General features: G+C 39.4%; 1 protein-coding gene across 2 annotated transcripts in view; it reads left to right on the forward strand.

The window, feature by feature from the left end:
* LOC105480038 (phosphatidylinositol-5-phosphate 4-kinase type 2 alpha) overlaps nucleotides 1-17,694 on the forward strand; it is a 177,162-nt gene that overhangs the window by 31,886 nt on the left and 127,582 nt on the right. The gene's annotated exons all lie outside the window — the stretch shown is intronic.

Genomic DNA, 17,694 nt, shown 5'->3' on the forward strand with positions numbered 1-17,694 from the left:
CATATGGTTTGTGCTTTGTGTACTTTGTTAGCTAAACTCTCGAATGTCAAATTGATGGCACTTTTTTTGAGGTTCATGGACAGTGTTATTGTCCAATAATTTGTTAGTCACCAATACTTTGTTTTATCAGTAAAATATAGCACTATATTAGCAATAGCATGATCAGAACAGGGTTGTTTCCTAATTTTTAGATTGCTGGCCTTTTCTAGAAAATAAAGGCAAGGTATGCATACTTGAGGTTTGAGGGCTACAGTTGCCTCCTGGCAGAGGAAATGAGTAGGCCCAACAGTTGCTAGGTTAAAAAGAAACAATAGTTGAAGTACTGAGAAAAGTTTAATGAAAAGTAACATTGGCTCTTAAGTAGAGCAGTTTGAGGACCTTGAAAAATTCAGTAGCTAAGGGTTGTATGCTGTCTTTACAGGGATGGTGTATGGATTTGTGGATAAGGTATGCAACAGAGTACTCCTCGTTGGGCATTTTTATATCTTGACTTAACTATAGTACAGGAGTTGGCAGACTATGGCTTGTGGGCCGGATCTGGCCCGCTGTTTGTTTTTGTGTGGCCAAAGGATAGTTTTTATGTATGTACAAAAAAATGGTTTTTAAAAAAAGTATTTTATAACGTGAAAATTCTATGAAATTCAAATTTCAGTGTCCGTAGATAAGTTTAATTGGAACACAGCCACACTCATTTGTTTGCCAGTTTATAGCTGCTTTTGCACAAACAGCAGAAGTGAGTTGTGCCAGAGACTGTGACCCACAAAGCCTAGAATAATTTACTGTGTAACCCTTTACAGGGAAAGTGTGTCAGTTCCTGCTACAGTAAAATATTACTGGTAGCTGAGATTAGGAGTTTTCACCCTTTTTCCTGTGGTTTTTTTTTTTTAATTTAATTTTTTTTTATTTTTAGAAATAGGGTCTTGGTCTGTCACCCACACTAGAGTGCAGTGGTGCCATCATGGCTCAATGCAGCCTCTACCCCCAGGCTCAAGGCATCCTCCTACCTCAGCCTCTTGAGTAGGTGGGACCACAGGTGCATGCCACCACTCCTGGCTAATTTTTAAAATTTTTTGAAGAGACAAGGTCTCACTATGTTGCCAAGGCTGTCTCAAACTCCTGAACTTAAGCAGTCCTCCTGCCTGGGCCTCTCAAGGTGGTGGGATTACAGGCATGAGCCACTGTGCCTGGCTGAGAAGCCAAGTCTTAAGAAGCCAGGTGGCCCAGAAGGCCTAGCTGACAGTGTAGGGGAGACAGAGCTCCCCTCTAAGCCCCCTTTAGCTCTTAGTGGGCTCTTCAGCTGGATCTAGAAGCCAAATTGACATCAGGCAGATTAACAAGAGAAAAGTATACAAATTTTCTTAGCATTACATGTACCTGGGAATCTCTAAAAGAAAGGGAAATCCGAAGGAATTGGCCAAAGCAAGACACTTTTATGCTGAGAGGAATACATTTGAGAAGAAATGACAAGACAAAATCTGTCTGGGGCAGTACATTTCTAAGGGAGTCACTGGGAGGATACGTGAGGAGTATAAAACAGGTGGAAGATAAGGGTTCCTTCCAAAAATTTCCTTATTCAGGTCAGTTGCAGCTTCTAAACCCCAGTCTCTGGGATAAGGGCTATTTTCTCAATTGAATAGGTAAGGGACCCCTCCCAAAGGAATCTTGGTGGCTTGCTACATGCAGGAAGAGCCAGGTCACCTGGCTTGTTGGGGTCAAGTTGGAATCTACAACTCCTTCAGTGTTTTCAGCTCACACTAATCAATATAAAAATCTGGCGTATTTTGGGATGGCATGTCCTTTACTCTTTCAACAGCATCACCACGACCTCAATACATGTGTAGGGTGACCTTGGATCACCAGCCCTCGCCGAGCTGTTGCAGGAACACAATGTTGAGCCTCCTTGAGTTCTTGACCCATGTCATTATGAGCCAATAAAATGTCAGTGGTTTTAAGCCATGAAGTTTTGGGGTGTTTTTTTACGCAGTGTTAACCTAACCGAAAAGGACTAGGGATGTATGCTAGCCTTTTTATTGTCATTCATGACAGAGGGAAAATATCCTCTTATCCAGGATGTTAGTAAAGACTGTAGTTAAATCCTTCTGCCACTGGATGCTTGAGTTCCTGGTACGTGTGGCTCATCTAAAACATTAAATAGCTGTTTTTATGATTGTAAAAACAATGCATGCCTATTGGAGAAGATTTAGAAAAGGATAGAAAATTCTAAAGCACAATATTTAAATTACTCATAATTCTATCTAAAGATAATCACGATTAGTACCAGCCTTTTCTTTAAAAATATATTCTTGTTTTATAAAATTTATTTATAGTTTTGTACTCTGCTTTATTCATGGAATAAGCAATTAAATGTATTTCAAAAACATAATTTTTAATGACCACAGCGGCCCTTTTAAGTGGATTTAAAAACCCACATAATTCAAAAGTAGTACATGGTCTTCATTTTCTGTTTCCAGGTTTGCTAGAGTATTTTTTTAAAGGAATCCTTTTTTAAGACAGCTGTATTGAGATGTAATTCACATATGATATAAAGTGTACAATTCAAATACCATTTAGAATATGCAATTCATTGCTTTTTAGTATATTTACTAAAATATACATTTTTATATACTATTTAAATATGGGGGTTGTATAACCATTCTCACAATCTAATCTTAGAACATTTTCATCCTCTCTAAAAGAAACCCAAACCTTATTTCTCCCCAACCCCTACCCCCAGCCCTAGGCAACCACTAATCTACTTCCTGTCTCTGTAGATTTGTATGTGGGCTTTTGTGACTGGCTTTGTTCACTTAGCATAAGGTTTCTAGGGTTCATCCACGTTGTATCTTGTAACAATACTTAATTCCTTTTTATGGGGGTCAAGTAATACATATTCTGTTGTGTGGATAGACCACATTGTGTTTATCTTTTCACCCATTAATGGACCTTTGGATTGTGTCCATGTTTTGGCTGTTACGAATAATGCTACTATGAACATTTGTGTAGAAGTTTTTGTGTGGATCCATGTTTTTATTTTTCCTGGGTACATACCTAGTAGTGAAATTGTTGTGTTATATGGTAACTCTGTGTTTAATTTTCTGAGGAACTGCCAAAGCAACTGTATAATTTTACATTCTTACTAGCAATGTATGAAGTTTCTAGTTTCACTACATCCATGTCAATACTTGATATTGTCTGTCCTTCTTACAGCCATCCTAGTAGGTATGAAAGAGTGGTATCTCATTGTGGTTTTGATTCACATGTTCCAAAGGACTGATGATACTGAGTATCTTTTCATATGCTTATTGGCCATTTTTATATCTTTTTTTGAGAAATAGCTGTTCAAATATTTTGCCCATTTTTAAATTAGGTTGTCTTTTTATTGAATTGTAAGAGTTCTTTATATATTTTGAATAAAAATTACTTGTCAGATTTGCAAATATTTTCTCTCATTTTATTAGTTTTCTTTTCACTTTGATAGTGTTTGTTTGCAGCATTAGGTGTAAAGTTTGATGTAGTTCAATTCCTCTGTTTTGTTGCTTCTGTCATTGGTGTCACATCCAAGAAATCATTGCCTAACACAAGTCACAAAGATTTTAGAGGATTTTTTAAAATATTACTTTATTCATTTATTGTACTCTTTATAGCTCATTCTGCCGTATTTTTAAAAGGCAGATCCTTCAAGGACAATACATATGGAACACATTCTTTTTCATAGGTGTCTAATACTCTAGGTATAAATAGACCTTAATGTATTCAACCATTTCCTATTGATGGACTTAACCTATTTCCAGTTTTTTGGGTTTTGCCGCAAATAAGACTGCAAAACTGTGTACATTTATTATGTTGTCTTTATTCCTACAGGATACATTACCTAGGGCGGAATGGGAAGCTTCCTTCAGAATCTAAGTATCAAGATTTATCTGACATTAGAACTTGAGCTCTCTAGTTAGCTGGCTAGGCAAAAAAGAATAGGAATCTGCTGGAGAAGAGTTTTCATCACAGCAAACTCATTTCATAAAGCTGGGTTGCCTTCACATTCTGTTGCTCTTTCAACAGCTTATTTTTATTTATTTATTTATTTTTATTTTTTACTGTCTTTAAGGAAGTAAAACAGACTTTTTTCCCATAGAACAACAAAGGAAAGAAATGCAGAAAGGTTTGGGAAATAGCTATTAAGAAAAGTATGCCAGTGTTCATTCTCAGTCTTGTATTTGGAGTGTGTGTGTGTGTGTGTGTATGTGTGTTCTTTTTATCATGCACTGCTAAGAAGAATTCAGGGACTACCTGAAGACACGCACCCGTGTGGAGCTGTATCTGCTGATGTATGAACCTAATGGGATCACTGAGAAAGTAGAACCCTGCTGGCTCTGCTCTGGTCCCTGGTATCTCATTTCTCTTGTTGAAAGGGGGATTGGCAGGGGTAACACCGAGAAGGCAATTGTGACAAAATAAAGATTTTTTTTTTTAAAGTCCAGCAGTTAAAATTGAACATAATTTTTATATCATTCATTCCTCATGGTTTAAAAGTGAAAAATGTACAGGAGCTTTAACTGATGTCTGCCCTGTAAAATCTGTGTTACTGTGATTAATGGTCAGCTATTCATTTAGAGGAGCCAAAGTAGCGGATGAGTGTTTTCGTATTTTTAGATTCTTTTTAAGAGCCCTTAGTGGCCTATGATATCGACTCTTCCTTAGACCACACGCAGCCTCCTTTTAGCAAACCTCTGAATTGTTACCGTCATTTAAACTTTGGCTAGAAGCCCACTTTAGGACCTTACTGACTGATTGCGATGCTAAATTATATTTTGGCTGCATCTTAGAAACATTTTCTGATGGTTTGAAGGATCTGTTATTGCTTGCCGTGAACTGAGTAAGCTAAGTGAGTAGTTTGTAGGAAACTGACAAGTAGAAGTGGTTTTGAGGACTTTTTTTTTTCTTTTACCTTTTTATTGAGGGAAACTTAAAACATTCCAAAAGTACAGGGAATATGCATGAACCCGTCACTCAACTTCCACATTCATCCTCTCAGAGCTCATTATATTTCATCATTCTGCAGGATCCCGCATGCAGCCACGAGCCACGAGCCACGAACCACGAACCACGTGTGGCTGCTGAATACTTGCCTTGTGGCTCTCTGAAGGGAGATGTGCCCCAGTGTAAAATGCAACCTGAGACCGTGTTCCCGCAGCCTACTCTCCCTCTGGGGGGCGCCTCATAACTAAACAGACTCTCGCCCCAGCCCTATCTCTGTGTAAGCCCCTCCTTTCCTTCCTTTAAAACACTTTTGTAACTTGTCACATTAAGTCTCAGTCTGATTCCCTGTGATAATACAGTCTCCAGGAGGGGTCAGGCCTGTTGTGGAATTGGTGCCCAGAGCCCACCCAGTGAATGAACACACCCCAGTAGGAATTCTCAACCCCAGCTGGACCCAACACCTCCTTTGCCATGTGATGCAAACATGTACATGCAAAACATGTACATTGTAACCTCCTTTAATATCTTGATGTGAAATTCACAGATGATAGCTTTTAAAAAATGAATAGAATGCCCTAGGTATAACTGGAAAGAGAAATATAAGGAAAGTAATTTGCAATAAAATCATGCTTTTTCATCTCCTATGTCTAGTATTGGTGGCATAGATAATGCCAGACTAACCTACCAGCAGGTAACAAATAGTTGTAAGCATCTTAGGCAAACAGCATCTCCCAGTATTCAGCTCTTCCCATCCCTCTGAACTAAACCTTTCTCCCCTGTAGCACTTAGTACCGAGCGACATTCTGTTTTTTAATTGTCAACTTCCTCCTCTGCTAAGAAGCTCCATGAGGGAAAGGAATGTTTTCTCTTTCATTCAGCACTGTATCTCTAGCACCCAGAACAGTGCCTGGACTATAGCAGTTGCCCAGTTAAACAAATGTAACTTTTATTTCTTGTTCTTTGATTCATCAGCAGGAAGAGCCTAGGAAAGGTCTCCCTTATCAGCCCATCACTGAGCCAGATGTTCCCCCTGGTTAGTCTCTTGCCCTTGTTCCTCTCTGCTGGATGAGATGATGTAACAGATGAAGACTCTCCACCTATAACTCTGTCGTGCCACATTCGGATTTTTAGAATGCCCCTCTTGATCTGGCCTCTACATTACATGCTGTTTTCTTCAAGTAGTGAGACAAAGCCGAGAGATGATAGGTTTAAAGATTGGTTACAAATTCTGATGAAGACTGGTCCTTGAAGTCTTCGCGCTGTTACATGGCCCTTTGGGAGCAATAGGTCATCACTGTGAACAGCTTCTGTAGGTACTGGTTTCCATCTGAAGGGAATACATTTTGATGACTTTAGATGAAGTCTTAACTTTATTTGCTGTTTAATGCAAGTCGGTCAAGGGTCTTATTGAGCAGAAGAAACTCAGGAAATGAAAGTACTGTTACTGGGACCACAGTTTTTGAGCCTCTGCTGTCAGTGGAAACAGACGCTTCAAAAACGCTCTCCACTGAGGCTGAGGAAGAGATGAAAAGACAGGAAAGAAGAGACAAAAGACAGGAAAAGGAGCTCCATGTGCCATTATGGAGCACGGGGACAAACAAGTGGCCAGGAAATGGCAACAGTGTGTGTGTTTCCCTGTTAATGGTTGGTGAGAAGTACTAGCCACAGTTTCCAAAGTATTTAAGGAATAGAAAATGTACAAAAAATTATTTGATTTTTTTGTAGATCGGTTTCCTTCTTCCAAGTCGGGAAATGTCAGAAACACTGTGTTGTTCAAGGATGACAGCCAGGAACTAGTCAGGCTTCAGCACCTCCTGGCGTTGCCCCTCTTCTCTGAGCGTTATGTAGAGTGGACATGAGGGCTCATTCATGGAACGTGTCGGGAGAATTATACTACACTGATCATTTAAGGGAACGATTCTGCTTGTTCAGGAGAGTCTTTTCATTACTTATAATGGCTTGTTTATTGACATTTCTTATTTACTGTTTCTCCTCAACAGTTTTTTTTTTGTTTTGTTTTGTTTTGTTTTCCTGAGACAGAGCCTTGTTCTGTCGCCCAGGCTGGAGTGCAGTGGTGCAATCCTGGCTCACTGTAACCTCCGCCTCCCAGGTTCAAGGGATTCTCCTGCCTCAGCCTCCTGAGTAGCTGGGATTACAGGCACGCACCACATGCTCGGCTAATTTTTGTATTTTTAGTAGAGATGGCGTTTCACCATGTTGGTCAGTCTGGTCTCGGACTCCTAACCTCGTGATCCACCTGCGTCAGCCTCCCAAAGTGCTGGGATTACAGGCGTGAGCCACCACGCCCGGATTCTCCTCAACAGTGTTCTAAGAGGTAAAGCAAAGGTATCAGGTAATACTTCATTGTAATGGTACCTAGGATAGAAGAATTTCATTTGCTTGCTGCTATCTCCACTCTTACGTGAATACAAATATTCCCAATTTTTAGTCAATGTAGTAATCAACATTGAATGAATCATATGTAAATTATAAGAATGAAGGGTCAGAAAGATGTCACATATCAGTGATGACCGTTCTGAGCTATGTTCTCTTAAAGCAATAAAGTAAGTTCTCTTTAATATTTACGTTGCGTATCTTTTAACTGCCCATGAAAAATATACTTGGACTTTTGTTTTTTTTAAGACAAGATCCTAGAGTCTTGTTTTGTTGCCCAAGCTGGAGTACAATGGCGTGATGATAGCTCAGTGCAGCCTCAAACTCCAGAGCTTAAGCGATCTTCCTGCCTCAGCCTGCTGAGTAGCTGCGATCGTAGGCACACCACCACTCCTGGCTGTTAATTTTTTTTTTGGTAGAGACTGAGTCTTGCAATGTTGCCCAGACTGGTCCTGAAATCTTGGCCTCAAGCATCCTCCCACGTTGGCCTCCCAAAGTGCTGGGATTACAGGCATGAATCACTGTGCCTGGCTGGAAATTTCTTAGTATGACAAAACTCGTTAGTGGTTCAAATATATTTTCGATGCTATAAAGAATATAAAATTCCATTTTCAGAAAACATTTCTACCTATTGTCAGCTAAAGCTAAGAGTTAAAGAACTACACCTAACATAGTGACTGGCATAAAGTAGACATACAATAAGTATTTGCTGAATGTGTAACTGGATGACTGAAATGAACTTGGAGTAGGAGAAACAGCTGGTCTGGTCTTCCGTTTTTTTTTTAATTCCGAAGTCTCTTCTTGCGTTTCTGTGATCACCACAGCATGGTTCTTAGGAGTCAAAGTGTCTGGTCTGTATGGAAACAGTGTTTTTGGAGGCAGAATTCACCAAAAGAAGATGATATAAGCCTGAAGGGGTTATTAGAGGAGAACAGTGTTGATATGAAGGCTAATTAATGCTTTGTGAATATCCGCCATGCACAAGACAGTGTCCGCTGGTTGCTGGAAGTCCAGGATGATCAGTCTGTGTCCCTGTGGCTAAACGTTTGGTTGTTAGTTTGCATGAAATAGATATGACACCAAATTAGAAATAGGAGAAAGCAGCAGAAGAAAAGCAAAGGTTCTGTGTATAACCAAAACAATGGGGTTAAAAAAAAGAAAAAACCTCACATTTCTGAAGAAAGTAAGTTAAGTAAGTTGAGCTTTCATTTGGCGAAATGACTTTTTATTTGGCTATAATATTCCTCTGGAATGACTCTGTGAATTCAGTAAAACAAAGCTAAAGAAAAACCTATTCTGTTTGAGGGACCGTATAATTACCCATAGAAATTAGTGCCATCCAGTATATTACCAAAGAAAAAGGATTAAATAGTGTTATGAATAAAAATAGTATCCCTTCTTATTCTCCCTGGGCTAAAATTATAAGGACTGTCAGTCATTTTGTTAGGGTCATATTATTGGCTGTGTTGGGAACAGTGCCTTCTATCTTCCTATTACGTAATAGTCCACAATTACATGAATCTTGGAATTTTTTTTTTCCCCTCTGGTGTTGAGGGGCTGCAGGAGGAGAACAGGGAAGTTATGGTTGTTTTGGAATTGTGTTTGGTGTATGTTTAAATTGTATTAGAATAATTTTTATTCCTTTTAAACTTTCTGGTTATCTCATGCTACTTTGAGTTTAATATACCCTCAGCTTGATGCAAGACCCCTGGGCCAGGGCCAGGGAACCTGGTTCTAGTTCTAGGTCTAGCTTTGACTGCTGTGGTCATTTTAATTAATTTGTGCATACATATTTATTGCATTTTCCTGCACTGAGTCCTGGGCATACAAAAATGAATAAAACCCAATTCCTTCCTGTAAGGAATCAGTTCGTTTAGTTGGAGGATCACAGAGATAAGCATAATTATAATAAAGCTTAGATAGAGATGTGTATGGAGTATTTTGTGACGTAAGGGAAGGAACCCAAACCATCCTTGGCGGGAAGTAATGGGAAAGACTTCCTGGAGGAGGTGATGTCTAAATTAGGTAGAAGTCATCACTGTGGGGATCGGGGCTTGGTAGGGCATTCTGGCTAGAGGCAATCAAATAGCAAGGCAGATAGACCCCAGGTGTGTTCAGATCACTCACCAGTTCAGGAGGCGGCCCTGGACAGGGAGACAGGAAATGAGGCTGCAGGAATGAGAGAGATCACTGGATCTCCGTTTCCTTAGCTGGAAGTGAAGCTCTGTTAATACTAGAAGGCTTCGCAGGAACTCATTTTCTGGAAAGCTTTCATATTGCTGCTTGTTGGAGAATGACATGTTAACCTGCTGCTCACCTTTTTAGGATGTTGAGGGCTGGGTGTTAACTGTCTTGAGTTTGGCAATATTTTGAATAAGGACATCCTAAATTAAGGTTGGTGTGACTTGCGTGAGTTATCAGATTTGTATCCGTTGGTCTTTTTCTTTGCATCTGTCTGGTTGTCTAGGCCTTTGTGCTTCTCTACCCCTTCTTAATAGGCCCTTCTGGAATTGATCTCCACATCCATCTCCTCTGGACGTAAATGTTCATTTCTGTTTTCTCTGACCCTTTCCCAGCTCCCATGCCCCTTGTGTGCAGATGCGTCACAGATGTGACTGGATTTTCCCTATCCCTGTATGTATTCACAGGTACACCTGTGACATTCAAGTATTGTAATTACAAAAATCGGCATTAGCAAGAAATATGCACATATCAGAAACTGAAGTGGGCGTGTTCTCCAGATTAAATCACTATAGACAAATTTCTTTATCCATTTTTGTAATTCTTTGGAAGTGGTTATGAAGGTGTGAATAGTTCACTGTTCAAGGACAGTGCATTGGATTCTGTTTTTTAATCTCGTCCACCCCCGACAACACCCTCCCCCCGCCCCTGTCCCCCGATTCAGAGCTGTCAGGGCAGCCAGGGGGAACCTTGTTTTCAGAATGCTGATGCTGATATATTATTCATGATGTAGCGGCATTAAATGTGTTAGATGACTGGCCTCGTTTTATTCCTTTAACAATAACTGCATATTGTACTTTGTAATTCTTATTCTATTACAGAAAAAGACCAAAGAGTCTTTGGAGGAAGAACAGTGCTTCAGATTGTGATATACCTTATATTGTTTTTGTAGTTAGAGGCTATATGTAAAATATAGCTGCATATTTTTCTAATAGCTTTGACTTACACTGAAACATTGGTTGCCAAAAACAAATTATTTCACATTAGCAGATATTATATTATTAGTTATTTTAATAATTTATTCCTCTCAGTGGGTGCTAGTCCAGACATTTTTTGTGTTTCTTGGTGGTGATGGGCCTGTCTGCTTCATGAAAGAACCACAAGCTAGAAAAATATTCTTGGAGGAGAGTCCTAGACCACCTGTGTGTGTGTGTGTGTGTGTGTGTGTGTGTGTGTTGTGTGTGCATGTGTGTGTATGTATGTATTTTCCAAGTAAATCAGAAAATTCAGGCAATTAATAGTGAAAACTGCCTTCTCAGTAACCTTTTCTTCAAGTCTTAACATAAATGACATTTCTTCGAGAGGACCCCCTAGATCTGGTTGTACCCCTCTGCCTCCCAGCATCCTGTGTCCTCTTACGATGCCCGTAATGATTCGCACAGCCTCGGAGCTCCATGTGGCCCATGTGGCAGGACCCAGGTGGGCAGTCTTGTTTATCACGGTGCCAGGCATCAGGCTGCTGCCTTCCAGCGGCCCACCCTAGGAGTGTGGTTCTGAGGATGCAGTGAGACGGTTTAGGCAAACTCCTCAGAGCAATGGCTGACCAGAGCAAGTCATTAATAAGTGCCAGCTCTTAGTAAAAATTCATCAGGTGTACTGTCTCCACCCAGAAGAGACTAGTAGTTAAGGTTTACCAGGTCTTTCTTCCCCCTTCTTTCTCTGCGTTGTTATTTACTCATATTTCTTTCTATAATGGTTTATTGCCAAAGGCATTCAATAGTATGTTGAATTAACCATTTCTATAATATTTTAGACTAATATTAGTGTGTGCGTATATATAAATATGTGTAAAGGTATATATATGTGTGCACATGGGTGTGTGAATTATATGTATATAATATATGTTTGCTTTCCCTGGCTTTGCACTAAGAAACATGAGGATTTACCACAGTGTCTCTTGGGTACTCAGTGAAGGGAAAGGCATTCACATCATAGCCAGTAGTTACTGGATGCCCGATGGGATGATGCCAATATGATGACTGCTTCTCTGCTCTGCTCTTCTCTGAGCCAATTTATTCCAGGAACTTTGTGCTCACTGCAGCTGTGACTATACTTGCAAGCAAATTATAGTTTCTAGTGTCACATTTATATTTGCTGTTTCTTAAAAAAAGCTAGAATTATGTTACTGTCCTTAGCAGGAATTTTTAGTGGAAGGAGATAATCAAGTGTTTGTATTGATTAATATCAATTGGTTGTAATACGTGAAAAGTCCACAGTATTTTTAAATATTTCTAGGGTGTGTGGTGAACTGTTTTTGAATACTATGGAGAAATATAAAAGTGAGTTTTTACTAAATTAGCTTTAAAATTATGTAAACAACATATTATGGAAAATGCAGAAGATATGGGTGAGAAAAAATTTTTGAAATTACTGTTAATTGCACTGTTAGTCCCTGGAATATATTTTGATACTCTGTACATATGCAATAAATAATTGCCGAGTAAGAGGACAAATAAATGAACCCATGTCTTTGTAGTGAACACCCCATAGAAGTAAGGTCACAGCTGTTTACATATGGAAGAAGTTTGTCAGTCAGGTAGACCTTAAAGAGTGTGTTTGCTGTCATACTGTTTTGTTTTTGTTTTTTGCCCAGGCTGGAGTACAGTGATGCCATAACAGCTCACTGCAGCCTCAACTTCCTGGCTCAAGCAATCCTCCTCCCTCAGCCTCGCGGATAGCTGGGACTACAGGGGTGCACCCCCACGCCTGACTAATTTTTTTAGTTTTTATAGAGATGGGATTTCACCATGTTGCCCAGGCAGGTCTCAAACTTCTGGGTTCAAGTGATCCTCCTGCATTGGCCTCCCAAAGTTCTGGGATTACAGGCTTGAGCCACAACACCTGGCCTGTCATACTTAGTTGTCAGAGTGAGTTGTAAATTACATGTGGTATGATTAAGACTGCAGTTAACGGAAGCAGTAAGAAACACAATAGGTCATGGTAGCCCGGGACTCTAATTTATGTATGGATCATGCTGAGGTCCCATAATGTCTAGATGAAGTGCTCTGCTTCTAGTGACTGGCCCAGCCTGGCTTTCTGTATTCATGGTCAGCTTGTGAACTGACAGGTCATAGTCATTCATTTTCACTGAGATTCTGCAAATAAACAAATATGCAGACTAGAAATCAGAAAGCCATTCATATTTTTTGCTAGCAAAAAATGTTTGATAAAAAAGTGATTGCACAAAGTCTTCCAAGCTCTACTGCCCCAGTGACTGCACGTGGAACTTGGCAAGTTGCAGACCATCTGTATCCTGCATCCATGGTGTCCTCTGAGTGTGCATGGCCTCTCCAGTGGGCACGTCCACAATAAACCCAGTGTCCATAGCCTCGACTGCTTTACCTACAGGGTTTGTTGTCTTGACTCAGTGGAGAGGACTTAGTGGGGACGAGTGCTGCTTTTCCTTCCTTCTTTCATAGCTTGGTTTTTGCTTCTGACAGTTGTGTTGTTTTTTTTGTGTGTGTGTGTGTGTTTGTTTTTGTTTTTGTTTTCATTTATACATAGTCATGTGTTGCTTAATGATAGGGATGTGTTCTGAGAAATGTGTTGTTAGGCGATTATGTCATTGCGTGAACATCACAGAGTATATTCACATGAACCTAGGTGGTGTTGCCTGCCACACACCTATAATCTTATCGCACCACTGTCGTGTGTAGGTGGTGTCCTTGACTGCAGTGTCGTTATGCGGCTCATAACTCTACATACCTTTCCTTCTTTCCTTTTTTGATCTTCAGTCTCTCCTAATTTCCTTTTTACTCATTCTCTTTGTGAGCCAAAAATCTCCCCTCATTATAGTTGCAAAGCATATGGCTAGTACTGTCACACTTCCCCATCAAAGGATTTCAGAGCCACATTATTTTTGAAGCAAAGTGAAACTTGAATGTAGTGTTCTTAGTCCCCAGAGCTCTTGAAAGCTCCACAGACATGTTCAAATTATCAACTAGCAACAAAGAGTGTTAAAACCAGGAGTGTTTTATTAAAAATGAAATGTATTAAAACAGAAAATTGAGCCAACAGAAGCAAAACATGAAGAAACATTCCCAAAGTTTACTGTTAAAATATCTTATTTGGTACTTTTTCTTTACAAAAACAGCCCAAACCGTGTTTTGCTTGAAGCATCAGGCTTCAAGAGAAGTTAATGTTTCTTACATGAATTCCCATTTGTGTTTAATGTCTACTGTTGCTAGTAGACTGTGTATTGCAAAGGAACTTATTTTCTAGTATTTTCTGCATTGATCCACATGCATAGTATTTCATTTACATGGTGGGTCATATAGAATTTTGCAGACTAGTTCAGAAAACCAACTTCTATTTATAGCATTGAATTTTCAGGAAAATGCATTCTGAGTTCCAAATAATGAGCTTAGAACTTCACTTTTGAAACACAGCCCAATTGTATGTTGGGAGCTGCCTACCCTGTAAGCCAATGAAGGGTTTTTACTTTGTATGGTATTTAAATATGATCCAGAAGCATCTAGTTCATCTAGCATACCATTAAAAACAAAAACAAAAAAACACTGTGCTACTTAGCCAAGAGAGGTCTTAGTTTTGCTTTGACTTCAGCCCATTGTCTATTTAGTTGGTGATAGTCTGTGATGAAAAGGCCTACTGGGAAACATTGAGAGAATCTTTTAAAATTTTAATGCAGGGAATTTTAAAGACCAATTTTAAAAATACTACTTAGGGTTGGGCGCGGTGGCTCACGCCTGTAATCCTAGCACTTTGGGAGGCCGAGGCAGGCGGATCACGAGGTCAGGAGTTCAAGACCAGCCTGGTCAACATAGTGAAACCCCGTCTCTACTAAAAATACAAAAATTAGCGGGAAGTGGTAGCATGCACCTGTTGTCCCAGCTACTTGGGAGGCTGAGGCAGGTGAATTGCTTGAACCTGGGAGGCGGAGGTTACAGTGAGCCAAGACCATGCCATTGCAGTCCAGCCTGGGTGACAGAGTGAGACTCTGTCTCTGTCTCCCTCTCTGTCTCCCTCTCCCTCTCTCCCCCTCCCTCTCTCTCCCTCCCTCTCACCCCCTCCCCCTCCGTCTCTCCCCCCTCCCCCTCCGTCTCTCCCCCCTCCCCCTCCCTCTCTCCCCCCTCTCTCCTTCCCTCTCCCTACACACACACACACACACACACACACACACACACAATTACTTAGAAGTTCACTGAAAACTTCAGGATTTTCTGTGGCTAAGAGTCATTTCAATCATGAAAGTATGATTTCTAAAAATTTTTGGAGGAGTTTTAAAATTGTTACAAAGTTTTTTTTCAAAATCCTCTTTTTACAAATATTAGTTTCTGGGAAAAGCTGGAAGACACATTTTCTAGTTAAAAAATAAAGGCGAAGGATTCATTTTCTAAGATAATTTTAATTTTATAACCTCCCAGATTACTGTCTTGGTGTATAAATGTGTATCTCACGGAATGTGACTTGAGAGGCACGTCATTTGTTAGGTGCTAAATTTGTTTTTAGGATTATCAATTTTATAAGTGATCTTCAGTTTGTTGAAGAATGAGTAAAACCACATAGATGTTACTTTCCCACTTTAATCTTTTGGATGAAAACAACACATTCAAAGCCAAAGGACTCAGAGTAAAATCTTAAGGTATTTGCTACCATAATTCTAATTTGGTATTCATAAAAATTATGTAATATTTCAAAACTAACATGCTCTGTTTGAATATACACATCAAAACTCTGTGGTTGCTTTCTTTTTTCCACTTGAGAAACTAAATTAATTTAAGGCTAGTTAGTGGAATGTAATCGAACACTAGTTATTTTAATTTCCTTGCGACTTGATCAAGGTCTTGCTCGTTTAAGCATCATGTGAAACCATTAGTGCCCACTTTCACCTGGCAAAATAAGGGGTTTTACATGATCATGGCAAATATTCTGAATCTGATGAAGAACTTCTGTGCCAGTCAACACATTATTATTTTTACAAAGTTATAGTCTGAGTTGGAAATGTGGGTATTTTTTTCTTTCCATGTTATTTGGTATAGTTATTAATATTAATTGGAAAGTAATTGTTATTAAGCAAGTAGTGAATAGATTCACCTGCCCTTTTTACATGCGCCTCATAGAATGACACTGTCAATGATTAACTTTCTTGCAGAGATGCGGATGTTGGTTGTTCTGATGCTGTATTGGCATATTATTCCTATCAGTATAGGACTATTAAAAACTTTCTACAAATGTAATGGATGGGAAAATGTACGTTTGGGGAGCAAAGGGGTAGTAGGGCTTATCAAATGCAAGTGACTACTTGGTGAACCCTGTTTCAGATGAGGCCTGCAGGGAAAAAAAAAAAAAATGTAGGTGCCGGAAACAGTGCAGGGAGAACTTAAGAAGAACGGCACTTGGGGTTTGTGCAGGCTGAAGAAAGCATTTGATGATAAGCCAGCTGCAGGATGTTGACACAGGGGCTGTGTTAGCCTGGGTGTTTGGAATTGCCTTCTGAGTAGAATTTTAGAGCTGTTCCTTGGTTCTACTTAAGGATTTGATAATATCTTTTGGGATTGATAATTTTTCAAAGCAGGCTTCCTAAATTAATGCCTTCCTGCTGCATAAAAAGCTGTTCCTTTGGGAAGTTGGGAAAAGAGCATTGAAAGGTCATGGTTTCTCCCGTGACTTTTATATGAAGGTATGTTTTTCTCCCCCTGTGGTTTAGATGGCCAACATAAAAACTGGTTGATAATCAGTAAGTTATACAATATATTTTAAAGTCATCATAACTCTCAACACTTCTCAGATCTTATTTTGAAATTCATGGTGGAAGAATTTGTGTAATGTATTCTTTTCTGTTTCCCTATGTAATATTGGTAAAAGTGTTTTTGGGAAATAAGGAGAGTAATGAAAGTAGCATCAAAACTTATTGGAGTTAGAGGAGAATAATCAAAATGTGTTGTATTAGATTTTTTTCCTCAAGATAGGTGGCAAGGCAACCTTTCCTTGGTCAAGTTTATTAGAAACCTATCTCAGACATTGTAGAAAATGTTTTATGTTTATATAGCATTCCTGGAAAGCCATCTGAAAATAGTAATCAAAATTAATATATATGGCCTTTGATCTACAGTCCCACTTCTGATAATCTATCCCATAGAACTAAAAGCACTGGTTGGTAAACTTGTGTGTGTGTACACGTATATATGTATATGTATGTGTCTGTGTGTGTGTGTATATATGTATATGTCTATGTATATAAATATATTTATAGCATCATTGTGTATTGCATCTAAACATTGGAAACAGGCCAGGTGCAGTGGTCTCACACCTGTAATCCCAGCACTTTGGGAGGCCGAGGTGGGAGGATTGCTTGAGCCCAGGAGTTTGAGACCAGTGTGGGTGACATAGTGAGACCCCATTACTTTGTTCTAAAAAAGAAAAAAAAGAGCCAGTGGTGGTGGTGCACCTCTGGAGTCTCAACTACTTGGGAGGCTGAGGCAGGAGGATCTCTTGAGCCCAGGAGGTTGAGGCTGCAGTGAGCCATGATGGTGCCACTGTACTCCAGCACAGGTGACAGAGTGAGACCGTGTCTCAAAAGAAACACTGGAAACAAAGTGAATGACAGTCAGTAGTGGAACAGCTGGATAAATTATAGTGCATTCACTCTCTGAAGTAATATAATTAAAAGCGAGCTAGACCAGTTGTGTAGGAGGGATCTGTATGACATAGTTTAGGAAAAGGCAAGTTCAGAGAAATACATGTAATGGGATTTCATATTTTTAAAATGCAAAGCATTTCTCTTGTTGCCTTGGTTGTCACACATACGAACCAAGCTGCCCACCTTGGCTTGCGAAAGTTTGAAAGTCACAGGATGGTTAGAGGGAAGAAAGTAAAGTGCTGAAGACAGATATCATAAAGCCAATTTTTCGTTTATGTAAAAATGTATGTGTGTGCGTGTATATGAATGTATTAAATATATGCATAAACATACGTATACAGAAATCAAAATATTGTGGTTATCTTGGGTATTGCTATTAAAATATGTTTTTTTCCTTATTTTTCTCTACTTGAATTTTTTTCAAGGACCGTATGTTTATGTAATGTAAAAGAAAAATAAAACTTTTCATGGAGTGGGGGACAAAA

The sequence above is a fragment of the Macaca nemestrina genome, chromosome 9, assembly GCF_043159975.1.
Source record: "Macaca nemestrina isolate mMacNem1 chromosome 9, mMacNem.hap1, whole genome shotgun sequence".
NCBI classification, from domain to species: Eukaryota; Metazoa; Chordata; class Mammalia; order Primates; family Cercopithecidae; genus Macaca; species Macaca nemestrina.